At 34.0% G+C, this 15,043-nt stretch overlaps 1 long non-coding RNA gene across 1 annotated transcript in view; it reads right to left on the bottom strand.

Annotated features, from left to right (window-relative positions):
- The window catches only part of LOC123793384 (uncharacterized), a 102,007-nt gene that overhangs the window by 69,362 nt on the left and 17,602 nt on the right, over positions 1 to 15,043 (bottom strand). The window contains exon 5 of the long non-coding RNA XR_006779933.2: positions 10,796 to 10,847. This is a non-coding gene — a long non-coding RNA (uncharacterized LOC123793384). The remainder of the gene's footprint in view (positions 1 to 10,795; positions 10,848 to 15,043) is intronic.

The following is a 15,043-nucleotide window of genomic DNA, read 5'->3' as shown; positions in this document are numbered from 1 at the left end:
ATGCTTTTTAAAACGCCAGTTCAAAGCCCTAATTCCCAATCAGTCTCTCGTGCGGTCAAACGTGATTTTAAAGTGACAGGAGTGGAAATATAGTAATAACCTTAAGATTAAACTTCCTTATGGTTAGGATAATTTCTAGTTAAGGTACTGACTTTGAAGTGTAAGGAACATAGTGTTTTTAATCTAAGACCTGAAAACAAAAATGTGAAGGAAATAAACTAAAATGCTTCATGAAAAGATTAAACTAGTTGCTACCTTCTAACCTGACGAGGGCTTCGGCACCACAAAATTGCTGGACAGGTAGCAATTCATCAGGGATTTCTGTACAGTCAGTAACACAAATGAGAAATTATATGGCTCTTTTTCCAACTCATTTTTTATTTTATCTTAGACCGAGCTACACATTCAGAATCGGGAAACCCTTTAGAACTCAAGTGGTCTATTTGTTTTCTCCATTAACTAAAATCCACTTAATTGAAGGGAAGTGTGTGTATCCCGGGCAAGGGGTGACAATAATAATATACGTTTTAAGTGTACTAAGAAACTCGAAAAGGGCTTCTTACACAACCACAATTACAACATATATTCAACATGAAAGGGGCAGAGAGAAAAACTGGAAAGGGTTGTTGTGTGTATTTCAGATCACAGTTGTTTTAAAAACAAAGACCACTATCAGGGTTCTTTCAGTATAAGAGCAACAGTTTTATTTTAAAACACAGAATCAGCGCTTCGTGTTTGTAAGAATACCATTATGTTAACTGCTATGCTGTCCTGCTCTTGCTCACGTTAGTAGTTTTGTTTTTAACATAACACGAATGGGGGCTGCAGAGTTGAAAGCTGCTAAATCCACTACTTTAAGCCTTTCTTTTGGCCGATAGACGTAGGTTATTTAAACAGTAACAGTTGCCATAATTTTATTATTGAGATCTTTACCCACGATGTTCATTTAAAAAAAAGGATCTCTGTACACATGCAGACAGCCAGTTCAACGAAACAGAGACAACTTTTACCTGTTCATTGAGAGGTCTTACGTGCTTCAATTTTCTATCTACAAGGACCTACGCACATCATCTGGATAGCTCGCAAAATCTTGTTTTAATGAAACACATTTGAAATCTGATTTTAATGGAACACATTTTTACCTTTATGTCATGCTTTCTGAAATAAAATACAGGTTTGTAGCACTATGTGCGGCTCATCGATAAGCTGCAAGCAATCTTGGCCTTTATCAACCACCTGCAAGCCTATCTCTCATCAACGCTTTCATTTCCTTGGGCTTATTATAAGCCTCTTCACATTTCCCAAGATGAAAAGGAAGGGGAAAAGTCTTCCTTACTTTAAATTCAGGGTTTAATCTTCTAATAATAGTGTTTTATATCTATGCATTGCTTTTCTCTCAAATGTAACCTGCTTGTGCAGTAATCAGATCTTCTCCCTGCCCTAGCATTATTTTCCAGGCACCATACAAAATGTTGAAGGGACAAGGTGTTCTTGGAAAGATCTCGCAAGAGGAGCTTGGGCTGCGGAAAGCGGCATAGGGGTATTTAAGGACCCGGGGAAAGAGATCAGATTATACTTTCAGAAATCTATGATGACGCAGAAATAACCATATAAAAATAAAAGTCTACAATCCTTTACATAAAACAATGTTCGTTTTGAAAAGTATAATAAAAAGGACATCCTCCAATGAATCATGAATCACTACATCGAAAACTAATGATGTACTGTGTGGTGACTAACATAACGTAATAAAAAATTTAAAAAAAAGGACATCCTCCTCGTTTGTTAATTCTTTAAAAATTTATCAGGATTAAGTGAATTATAGATTGTAGCACTCATATAAGCATTCTTTATATTTTTTGCAGGCTGAGATTGAACAGACCTACTCTTTAAAATCTCCCCCCTTTGAAATTACACTATAATATATTGACTGAAAAGCCTGAATGTACACCAGACCCCACTGTGCACGACAAGGATACTTGAATGGACGTTCTTCCACCCACTCACTTTTGCAACCAGACAATATATCTTTAAACTCCGATTGATAATAATTGATTGTGATAGGTCACTTTAGTTTTGTGATCTTCTGAAAGATATCTGAGATGACATCACTACCTGATGACCAGATTTTGAAACTCAGACACCAGATACTTTGTTCTTCACTTTTTATAGTATTTTCGGCTATGCCAGAGAAAATCCAAAGCATGCATTGAAATTAACACCAAAGAGTAATCTTTAAATGTACATATTTCCTTAGGTTTTACAAATATTTTTCAGATAAATGTAATTGAAGATAAAAGTCATCAACTTGCTTTAGGGAAGAAAAATGGATTTGAATGGATATGCTCATTTATACTAATCAGCATGCAATATTCTAATATTAATATGAAACATAGGTAAACTTGACACGTACTTTGGATTTGAAACAATTTTCATTTCTCTATTTATTATTGCTCATTTTTTTCAACCTACAGGGTAATAATTTTTACATGTACTCTTTAATTCTAGTTCTTTCTTTTGAATACATATATATTGTATGATACAGTCATGTAATTTTCCAAATTGAACAATAATGCTAACTTTCCACAATGAAGACTATCAAAATGATTAGCACAAAGCCAAAAAATTTCTGAGCCTATTGTATCTTTTATATTCTTTATCTTTAATGCAAATGGTTAGTGATGACCTATTAGCGATATTCCAGTTGTACTCTAGTCTTTTAAATATCACTTGATGGCTTGAAAAAAATCATCTAATGCCTTGTGTGAAATAAGAAAAAAGAAAACTCAAAATATTTGAATGCTTGCTGCTGAACATGCTAAATGAGCTAAATAATGGGAAACACATTTACAATATACTTTAATAGTAAGTCTATCCAATTTGTGATTTAAGAGGTCAAACTATTGGTTATTTTTGCATTCTTCATAATTGAAAGAGAAGCGGACTGGGAAATATGCACTCACAGGCCTTATAAAACTGCCGCAGTTATTTTGACTAATAGACATTTATGGCCAATGTTCTGCTGGTAGAAAAACACCCTTGTAGGGTTGTAAACTGGTAGGAGAGCTCATAGAACCTTGAAGTGTCCATAGCCACAAATGTGCAGGCAAGGCCATGCAAGGGATGAAGCAATCTTCCATGCTAGTGAATTTACAGAAATGTGGATAACCCACTAAAAAGTCAAGGCTGAATGGGGTATGTGTTTCCAATCTTGGTCACCCATGTCAACAGCTGAAATTCAGTCAGTAATGTTCTATCCCCTGACTCTCCCTTTATTCCACATCGTTCTTGCTTGATTGCTAGAACTCCCCTTTCTCCCACTTGCATCCTGTGCTCCAGTTTGGGAAAAGCCTGTGATTCATAAATGCAAAAACTACCATTATTTTTGCTATACTAAATGATTTCTTCAAATAGCATGAGCCAATAAAAGAAATTTCTGTTTTGGTAACATTCCCAGAGAAAATTGCATACCAGAAATTACAACTGAAAATAAATAGATTCTTAGGTACAGACACATTCATGTTTGCCCAAAGGCTTTCATTTGAAGAGTGAGAAAGAGACAAAAAGCAGAACATTAACTTTTCAACAATTGACAAAAAGTCGTAATTTCCATCCATACTATTCCCATTCTTAGTCTTTCTGTGGGAAATATGATTTGTTAAAACCATATGAACATTTTCAACTAATGCAAATGTTATAATTGCTTCCATTGCTTCCTTTATTAGGATTTTTTCTACATAACATATTATATCCTCTTATTTATGAATAAAGCACTCTTTTCCAACATTTTTTACATAAAGAAACGCAATAAAATCATTTTCATGCCTGCCCATACTTTAGGCTATAGGAATAACTGCAAAGAATGCCTCACAAAAAAAAAATCTTTTGTATTTCTCTCTTCCAGAATTTGCCAGTTTTATTTTGATAAAGTATCTATGTGATTGTGAAACAATGCTGTTGATATATAAATCTTTGTTCATAATTTATTGGAGAATATAAGGACCAAATGTTTAAAAAAGAAATAGAATGAGGATGAATAGGGATGAAAGACATCATGCATAGAATTTTGAAGTCTATACAGATCATACAAACAGCTATATACAGTTAAACTTGGCATGATATATTGTCCTCATGAATAACAGTAGTTAAATTTTGATAAGCAGTTATGACATGCTCAGCTTTACAAGTATTCACGTTTTAGTGTTTTAGTGTTACCCAATGGATAGGTACTACTGTTACTCCCTGTTGTAGATGTGGAAACTGGAGCACTGAGAGGTTAAGTAGGGTTTCCAAGGTCATAAAGGGTGAAGGGGTCGGTGGTGGATCTCCAGATCGATCCCTCCCTCCCTTCTAGCACTGCTTCTAAAGATACACTTCCACCAAAATCCTTAGACACATACTATGAATAGAGTTTTCAATATGTGTTTATATTTTGAAGTTTTTGGGCATAAAACACATTATCAATGAATTTGAAGAACGTCCCATTAACACATTTAGTCACAAGATACTTATGAGTAAAATTTCTTTGCTATACTTTTTTTTTTTTTTTGAGAGAGAGTTGAGTATGGGGGGGAGGGCCAGAGAGAGGAGGAGAGAGAATCTTATTAAGCAGGCTTCACTCCACGCCCAGCACGGAGCCCAATTCTGAGATCATGACCTGGGTCAAAATCAAGACTCAGATGCTTAACTGACTGAGCCACACTGGTGCCCCTCCTTGCTATATACTTCTACGCAGATAGATTTCAAAGGTATTTTTTATCCACTAAATTTTTACTCTCTCCTCTCAATTCTGCTAACATTGTACTTTAATGGAAAAAAAAAAAAAAGCTTTTTCAACAAGTTGGAGTTTTGGATACATATCCAGAGCTTTATCAAAATTGTCTCATTTCTTTCGCTCTTAAGGGAGTTTATCAATAAGATAAATGCCCATGTGTTTATTGGCCCCAATGGCCTGGGCTCTATAAAAATACTATAGATTATTGGCAATGATAGCCTTGTATTAACAATGAATAGAACTAATTTATTAATGAAAATTTAAATGAGTCAATACCTATAAATTCACACAAAAAGCATATCTGAGGGGTGCCAGTAAGAGGCGTGTGAGTTCTGAGGTTGTGAGTTCAAGCCCCACATTGGGTGTAGAAATTACTAAATAAATAAATAAATAAATAAACAAACTTAAAAAAAATTTCAAATACTCTGGTATTCAATATAATTCAGCAATAAAAAGACAAATAACCCAATTTAAAAATAGGCAAAGCATTTGAATAGACATATTTCCCTAAAGAATATTTTTGAATTATCAATAAGCATATAAAAAGATGCCCAATATCATTAGCAACCAGGGAAATGAAACTCAAAACCACAATTAGAAGCCACTTCACACCTGTTAGGACGACTAGTATTAAGGAGATGGATGGCAGTGAGTTTCTTTCCTTTTCTTCTCTCTCTTTCTCTCTTTTTTTTTTTTTTTTTTGAGGATGTGGAACAATTAGAATCCTCATACATTGCTGATGGAAATGTAAAATACTGCAGCCACTGCAGAAAACATGGGAATTCCTCAAAAAGTTAAACATAGAATTATCACCTTTCCCAGCAATTCTAAGTTTATACCCAGAAGTAATGAAAGCATATTTCTACACAAAATATACATCAATGTTTATAGCAATCTAACACTACATATAATGACCTAAAAACAGAAACATCTAAAATGCCCATCAATTGATGAATAGACAAGAAAAACATGGCATATTCATAAAAATGGAATATTGTTTAGCCATAAAAGGAACTGAAGTAGTTATACAAACTATACAACATGATGAACCCTGAAAACATCATGCCCAGTGAAAGGGCTCAGACACGAAAGGCCACACCTATCGTATGATTCCATTTACGTGACATGTACTGGGTAGGCAATCCATAAGGACAGAAAGTAGATTAGTGATTTTCAGGGGCTATTGTCAAGGAGGAGAGGGGGTGTCAGCTAATGGGTACAGAACTGCTGCTTGTAGTGAGGAAAATATTCTGGAATTTGATAGTGGTGATGGTTGCACACATTATGAATATACCGAAAAACATTTAGCTGAACACTTTAAAAAGGTGAATTTTGTGGAGTGTGAATTACAGCTCGATACATTAAAAAAAAATAAAGTTGTATTATGTTGAAAAAATTAACCGTTTAGTGAAGAATGACCCACATTCTAAAATGTAACTGACTTGGTGCTATGTTTTCTTAATTATTAGGAATTCAAAATGCTCTACATCATCCATTATTTTTTAAAAGATTTTATTTATTTGAGCGAGAGTGAGCGAGCACGCATGCGCCTGAGCAGGGGGAGGGGCAGAGAGAGAAACAGACTCCCCGCTGAGTGCAGAGCCCAACCAACCTACCGAGGGCTTGATTCCACCTGAGATCATGACCTGAGCAGAAATCAAGAGTCTAACACTTAACCAACTGAGCCACCCCAGTGCCCCAATAGTTCTGTGTCACTCATTATTTTATCAATTTCCTCAGTCTTGATCATTCATAGTTAATGTATTATTCAATATAATGATTATATTTTAGAGTCTTTATATTTTTCTGACTTAGCCAATCATAACAGCAAGTATAGGCCACTTGTTTTCTATACTAAATCATCAAATATCACTCCTGAGCCAGGATTAGTAATCAGACTGCTGAAACCTGAACAGCTCAGTGGAATTGTGAAATAACATTTGAGCAACTGATGCTTTTTGGCTAATTTTCCCTCTTCCAGGAATTTTGCCCTTCCTAGCAATATTATAATAATTGTTTGTATTTTTGAACACTCCTTTTGTGCCAAGCACTGTTCCAAATACTGCATGCATTAACCTATTTAATCTTCACAATGACTCAATGAAATAGGAATTTTTGCTACTCTCTTTTAACAGATGAAAATGATATACTAATAGGTTAGGTCACTGCCCACCGTTGCTTACTTAATAAATGACGGAGCTGACACTTAAACATAAGCATGTTCTCCCATGTTCTTAACCACTGAGCCAGGTTTGCTCTCTGGCATTATATTTACATTTTGTTCTTAAGATATTGATCCTAAAAACTAGTGTTGTGGTTATTTTGAATGAATATTTTAGGATAATTAAAGGACATATTTAAAAAATTACTGTTATTATTTCAAAGTTATTATTTTTGGAAAATAATCCTTTATTATTAAAAAAAATAAACCATGGGGGGTGAGTAATCAAAGGGACAAAGAAGCCAAATCAAAACAGCTCCCAAAGTCAGAGTGAGGACAATTTGAGCTATAAAGTAAATAGAGTAATATTGGATTATAACTTAAAGCATAAAATACATATCCGGGAGTCCATACCGTTATAAAAATGATTAAATAAAGAAATAAAAGGGGGGAGAAGAGGCAAATCTCCCATGCAGAATTCCAAATACTTTTAGGTACTTTTTGTCCCGCAAGCGGTTGAAGCATAACCCTCCCTACGTGTGGCCTGTGCATAATAATTTCCTAACAAAAGTATGGTATGAAAAGGGTGGGGGAAGAGTAACTTTTCAGTAAAGGAACCTAATAAACACTGCCTCAGTCAGGTGACCAAGGTTAACCTCATCAGTGATAAGTCATGTTGGGGCACGTACCCCAGTATAACATGGTGGGGAATGTCACTTCACCTACATGTTTTTCCTCCGCCAAACTTATAACCCCCGTCTAACTGACCTTGAGGAAAAGTTCAGGGAAACTCTAATTGAGAGACATTCTACAAAATACTGGATCTGAACTCGAAAGCATCAAGTTCATCAAAAACAAGGAAAATTGATGAAACTACCACAGACTAGAGGAGGCTAAGGAGACATGACAACTAAATGTAAAGATCCTGTAATAGAAAAAGACATTAGGGAAGAGCTAGTGAAATTCTAAGAACCTGCAAAATTTAATTGGGTTACTTAGTTGTAATGAATATATCCTAAAAATGCAAAATATTAACAAAGGGGGAAAGTGGGTGCAAGGTATATAGGAACTTCACACTACTATCTTTGTAACTTTTCTGTAAATCTGAAACTATTTTTTAAAATATATTTACTTATTTTACTCATTTGAAAATTGTATAGCTTAAAATGTAGCAATGATTTGTATCAACTCTGGAAAACACTGTAGCTTATCTTGGCCCAGATCCATTTCCTATCAATTTCTCTCCTATATGCTTGTAGCTGTTCACCTAGACTCCTTAGTACTCATGGGTGGCCATGTGTTAACATGTGTTAACACATGTTAACATTCTATTCAATGAGATTACAAGTCTGCTGCTGTGCTTTCTCCCTTACCTTTTTTCCTGCCTGAAATTTAGAAATTTGACCGGTGCTGCAATAGGCATGTGTTGACCATGAGAAAAATGTCCTAATGTCATTAAAGCCTCTTACCCATTAAAACTTGGCCCAAAATGAAGAAAATAACACTATCGTGTTTAAGTCACTGTTGTCAGGTCATAGTTGCTTGCCGCCAAACGAATTCCTGATTCACTTCTCCTGCTACTATCTCTTAGTAGTCTCTATTAACTTGAATACCCTAGCGTGCTTTCTTTTTTTAATTTGTTCATGTTCAAACTACCAAAGTCATGTAATAAATTCTATTTTCTCTAATCAAGGGCCTAGTTTTGGATACCCTAAACGTAGTAGGTGGTAGACAGATGGGAGAGGACAAATACTATGGCAGCCTTAGCGTGTTATTCACTACCAACAGATAATAGATGCATTTTACTGTGTGCTAACACTCAGCTACGACTCCAGACTCTACTGGGACTACCAAATTAACTATGTTTAGCATGAAAAAGGGCCCACCCATGAAACTACGATTTTCCTAAGTAAACATTAGCCATTTTTATGCATACTATGTTTTAATTAACTTCAGATGAATATATCTAAAATTGGCACACTAAGAAATATATCATAGTCATGGATATTTTTAACTGCAAGAACTTCTTACCAGTCATGATCAATTATGGCCCAGCTCCATAGGGAAGGTCTTAATTAAGAACTTGGAAAGTGTGTAATAATTTGGGTTTCGCATATGATGTAATGACTAATGACTTTTAAATTCAATTTGTGATTCTAGAACATCCAAACCAATTTATAAAGGGCTGCATGACGGTGAAATAAATAAACCAAAGTGAAAGACTTTCATTAAAAATGAAACACCTATATACTAATGTGGTAGCCCTGGGGGTATTTGTATATTTTATGGCCTACATACAATTATATAATAGTAAGAGTGTATTTCTGAATATAAAATAATTATATTCTTTTTTAGGAGGTTGATAAATATTGACAATTACAAAATATAAAGTGTGTATGTGCATTTGTTTGTGTGAATTGTGTGTTTATACACACACACACACGAAAATTGAGCATGTCCATTTTCCTGAGGACCACAGGTGACCTTAATAAACATTTTCATGTTTACTTTTTTCTTTTTATTTGCTCCTTTCTTGTCTTATTTTTTCAGATTTATTTTTCTTCTTTTGGTTTACTTTCAGTATATTCATAGTAAATATTGCAATAAATCATGAATGACTGGTTTATAATCCTTGAAATAAACTCATTAAATCTTTTATTCATCTGAAAATCTTGAAGTGAATTCTCATCCTGGCACAAAAGGAACAAAAGCAAACAGTGAAAAAAGAACAAATTATTCTGAAAATATCATGTATGATAATTATTTCATTGTGATAGAATAGAAATTAGATATTTGACAGCTTCTTGGATGAATTCCAGTGGCCAATAACAAACTGCGGAACAGTAAACACTTAGGCAATCTCTCTGATGCCCTTAGCTTGTTAAACCAAAAAGAAAGTTAATATATAGAAGGAACCAGTCTTTAATCTCATTCCTCCAATCCAACACAAAGAGATATTTTAATAGCCACAAGAAAGCACATGCTTAGTCAGGGAAAATGTTTTCTGTTTGTTTCTTTTAATTTATTTTTCTTTGTCAACTTCTTTATTTTGACTTCACCTTGGCATTGTGGAATATGCTTTTGAAATTTCTCAATGAAAACTTACAGTTAAGATTTGAAAGGCAAAACAATAAAGCTTCTAGAAGAACATCTTTGTGGGACTGTGGAGTCATTAAAAATTTAATAGGACATAAAAATGGAATGACCATAAAAATTTTTCAAAAATATGAGCACATGAAAGTGAACAATTTTTTATTTGTTAAAAGATGCCATTAAGAGAGAAAACTGGTCCCCCACAGATTGGAAGAAGCATATTTCTCATGCATTTTACCAGCCAAAGTTTTGTGTCAAGAATAAAAATAAAGCAATTTAAAAAGTGGAAAACAAAACACAAAGCAAAAGCAAACAAACAATAGAAAAAATGGAAACTAATCTTGAAAGGGCATTCCACCCAAATAAAAAGTTTATCAAAAAAAAGTTTATCAAATGATTAATGAACATCTAAAAAGCAGCTCAGTTTCTTTATTTGAGAAATTCATAGTAACCACTATGAAATACTATTACACCCCCACACACTTTTACTCAAACATACACACGCAGTATAATGGTTAAAATTAAAAGGAGGTAAAATACTAAGTTCTGGCAAGGATACGGGAAAAAAGGATATTATATACTCAATTAATACAATCACTTTGAAAAAATTGTTGGTGCTATCAATTAAAATTGAACCAAAATATACCCTGTGACTCAAACTTCCACTTCCAAGTATGAATATGGATGGGCTTTGACAGCAAGTATTCCTTCAAATTAACTTTTTCAAAGTGATTTTTATAGCCTAGGATTTGTATATGCTGACTTACCTAATGACAAGGATGTAGCTGTATACTTCTATTGCGTGTCCCAAAATGAAGCCTATAATAAAATATTAAAACAATCACGACAGAATCTTAACGTACTACCACATAAAACACCAGAAATGTGTATTAAGTGTAGCCAAGACATGTACAAATTGTTCATAGTTTCACTATTTATAATAACTTAAAACTGGAAATAACACATACGTCCATCAGTGGTAGAACAGATAAATAAATTGTGGTACATAGGATATCATAGGATATCATAGGATATTGTATGGCTGTGAAAATGAACAAATTAACGTCATTCACAAATGCTACATGTATTAACATAGATAACTCTTTTAATGAAAGATTCTAGATACACAAGAATACATAATCTATGTTAATTTCATTTTTGTAGCGCTCCAAACCAAGTAAAACTAATCTTTGGCATTAGAAATCAAAATATTGGTTAACTTTGGGATGAAGAATGAGGGTAATTATGGGGATAAATATGAAGGGAGCTTCTTAGTTCCTGATGTTCTATTTTTTTAACCTAAGTGCTAATTATTTATCTTTTTTCACTTTGCGGTAATTCTTGAGCTGTTCACTCATGAAACTGTACGTTTCTGTATAAATATCATACTTAAATAAAAAATTATTAAAAATGAAGTTATGATGCCTGCCCTAATTGGTTTTCCAGTTTCAAAGCACTGACACATTTATTTTACCTAATTTTTACAATATTTCATACAACTATGCAAGTTATATACATACTCCTAAAATTGAGATTTGGAGCTATTTTATAATTTCTTTATTATTAAATGTTTAGTACAAATTTTAAAAAGAAAAAAGAGTTCAGATTTTTATTATTTTTGTGTGTGCCTGTGTGTGAGAGAGAAAGAGACAGAGAGACAGACAGGAAGAGAGAGAGAGAGTTCTTTTTCCAATTGTGCGGTAATATGTTGTGAAATTATTTCCAGGGTCAGACTTTTCAAAGCCTTTGCTTCAGTTATCAGAGCCAAAGTTAGTTTTTGGACACAAATGGCTTAATTACAATAATTGTTGGAGAAACACAGAATTTAATGCCGCTTGTAAATTTTTTTTAGAATGAAATTTTGTGATGAGATTAAATTTGGTCACCAATAACTCACTTTAAAACAATTAATATGGAATGTATATATCTTAAGGAAACAAAAGATCTTATAACAACTTAATGTGAAAAATCAGAAATTATATAAAACAAAACACGTAGGAGAATCATAGAACTTGATCTCACTTAGTCCAAACTTTCCATTAGCCAAACGAGGCAACAGACCTAGACAGTATAAATTAATAACCAAGATCAGCTTGTTAATTGTGGATTAGGGATACCAATGCTCCTGCCATCTAGAGCACTGTTCTTTCCTGTTTCTCACTGGTCCTTTCAACATGCATGTACTGCAATGTATCCGTGGTTACAACAAACATTTAGACGTTAATTCCAATGACTTCTACTTTGCATAGTTCCCATAGAGTTTCAACCCCTGTGAAGAAAACAACAGCAACAACAAAAACATGCAAATCACTGTGGTATTGTGAACCTAATCCAAGATTATATTTCTCTATATAACAAATCACCACATTGGCTATGGGCTCTTCATAACAGAATGAGTGAATGAATGAATGATTAATAGTGACAACTCATTCTAAAGTAAGATTCAAAGGCATCTCGTTATGGTGACTGGGAATAAATGTCTCTGACACACAGCTGCAGCGAGGACATCTATCCAATTACCAAAACCAATTTGCTTCTTTAAAAAAGAGAAATCAAGAATAATGTTTATATCTCTAAATTTTGTTTTAAAAAGATCAAATGGCGAGATACATTGCATTTACCAGAGATTACTGAACATTTTTTTCCAAATATAAATTTACTGTTTCTTTAGTTTTAAAGATTTCTCTCTATGGCAAAAGTAAATTTTATTGTAGGCTTAGACAAAGTTTCAATCAAGTCATCATTACTGTCATGTCAGGTAGATGGTCCACACTTCCCTAAGTCTTTAAAAATAATCTTTTTCAAGCGCTGAATCCTTTCATTTAACAAATATTATCGGGTCATTATGATGTAGAAATCAGTATGCCACTTTTTTAAAGGACACAGCGGTCACTCTTTCAAAAGAGTTCTCAGCCACTATACAAGATGCACCACTCCTCTAGCTGGCAGTATATGATGTCTTACAACACGACCAGTCATGGGACACCTGGGTGGCTCAGCTGGGTAACCTTCTGCCTTCAGTTCAGGTCATGTCCCAGGGTCCAGGGATCTAGTTCCACATCGGGCTCCTTGCTCAGCAGGGAGCCTTATTCTCTCCCTGCTTGTGCTCTCTCTCTTGCTGACAAAAAAAAAATAAGTAAAATCTTAAAAACAACAATAACAAAAACCCAAGACCTGTCAACCACTATCAGGGAGCTAAGATTCTTCACAATCGTGATGAAATTTTCTAATACTTTGGCTTATTCACCTTTTCATAGCACTTCTCCAGGTAGATAGCAGCAGTGTGAAAATATACCTGTCCTATTAGAAAACTTCAAATTTAATTTCAAGCAACTTTCCTATCAAATGAGTACCGTGTCCAAGTAAATGTCAGGTATTCACACTGGCAAGTACGTTTTCCCGGTACATTCTATTCTATTATTCAGCATCCATGGGCCTTATGATAATTTTGTATTTAAAATCCATGTTAAATATTTTTTGAAAGTGTTGCGAGGTCATACTAGTTTTCATTCTGTTTTTAACTCTGCAGAAATATGAAGAATGTGAAGTTAGTTTTTTTAAGGTATTTGAAACATATTTCTTTTATAACAGCAGTAAGTTCTGGCTCTTGAAAGTGTTCTGTTGACATTTTCCATATCTGAAATGAAATTGTTGAACTCAAAGTTCATCGAAACTGTATTGCAGCTAAACACACTATAGGTAACATATTAAATCCATGGAATCCATTATACCCCAGGTGACCCAATATTAATGGTACTGAAACAGAAACCAAGCTGTTCCCAACTGTAGAGTAGAACAACTTTCAATGGTATTTCTTCAGTTGAATACTTATCTTGTAAGTTGATAAAAGGTTCATTCCTAAATTTCAGTCCTATGCTGTACATATATACTGCCTTGGAAAATCAAGGAAGTCCTGCTTACATCCCTGATTTTTTAAAATACATCATTTTATTATTCCAAATTCGATGTCAAAATACAGAATTGTAAACAACAGCACCTGAAAATTACTTCTTATGTGGTCAGAAACTTTGTGGTGTGAAGATTCTGTTTACTGTATTTATCTTTGTGAGCATACACAGACATGTGTCAGCATCACGACGCTGGTTTCCACAGAGCACAGCAAGTTTCCCAACTTTGGGACTTATATACATTTTTCTAGATACAACAGGTATCCAAATTTGAAAATGTGACCCATAACTTGTTTAACATTGACAAATGTTTAATGTTTGTTGTCTGTCCTGTTTAATGTCTATTTATGTTTCATAACACATTTTAAACTACTGAAGAAAATGCCAAGTAAAAAAAAGTTTCCTTTATTGAAAACAGCTATAGCAGACTCAAAATTAAATATTTCAAAAATTCGTGGAAAGTTCTGGAAGACAGGCTAACAATTGAAATAGTGCATTTATAGCATTCTGATGTCAGAGTTTCAGGATAGATCTATATTTTCACTTTCTACATTTGATTTGCATGAGGATAGTCCAGAACCCTATTTCTTTGATCATTCTAATGCATGCATTATAAAGTTGTTGCAAAGATATTGCATATATTTTTTAATAGAATAATTATAAAAATAAAGAAGATGATCATGGGTAATATAACAGAAAGAATATGGAAGGGAGAATAAAATACACAGAACTAACAAATCAATAAAACTTTTCAAGCCTCAGTTTCCTAATTTTATAAAATTAGGAATACTAATATCTGTCATGGTCTCCCCATAGGGTTAGGTTATTACTGTGAAGGCAAATGTATCCAGATAATAAGAAGGCGCTTGGCAAACTGTAAAGTGCATTAAGCCTAAGACTTGAAGGCATCTGTTCAATTACATGAGAAAGCCTTTAGCCCATAAAGAAATAAATAGCTAGTGTGACATCTTCCTTGGCAATGAAATTTCTCCCCTAGGACTCTCCCTACTGGCTCAATTCCAGAAGACTGAGCAGAACTCTATGGGAAAATGCAGAACCAAATCTGACCTATTTCAAGGGCGGTGAGAGCCTGCATGGCACAGCAGG

The sequence above is a fragment of the Ursus americanus genome, chromosome 13 (genome assembly GCF_024610735.1).
Source record: "Ursus americanus isolate L20-20 chromosome 13, mUrsAme1.1.p, whole genome shotgun sequence".
Taxonomy (NCBI): Eukaryota; Metazoa; Chordata; class Mammalia; order Carnivora; family Ursidae; genus Ursus; species Ursus americanus.
Note: the sequence above shows the minus strand (reverse complement) of the source record. Positions and strands in the feature narration are given on the sequence as shown.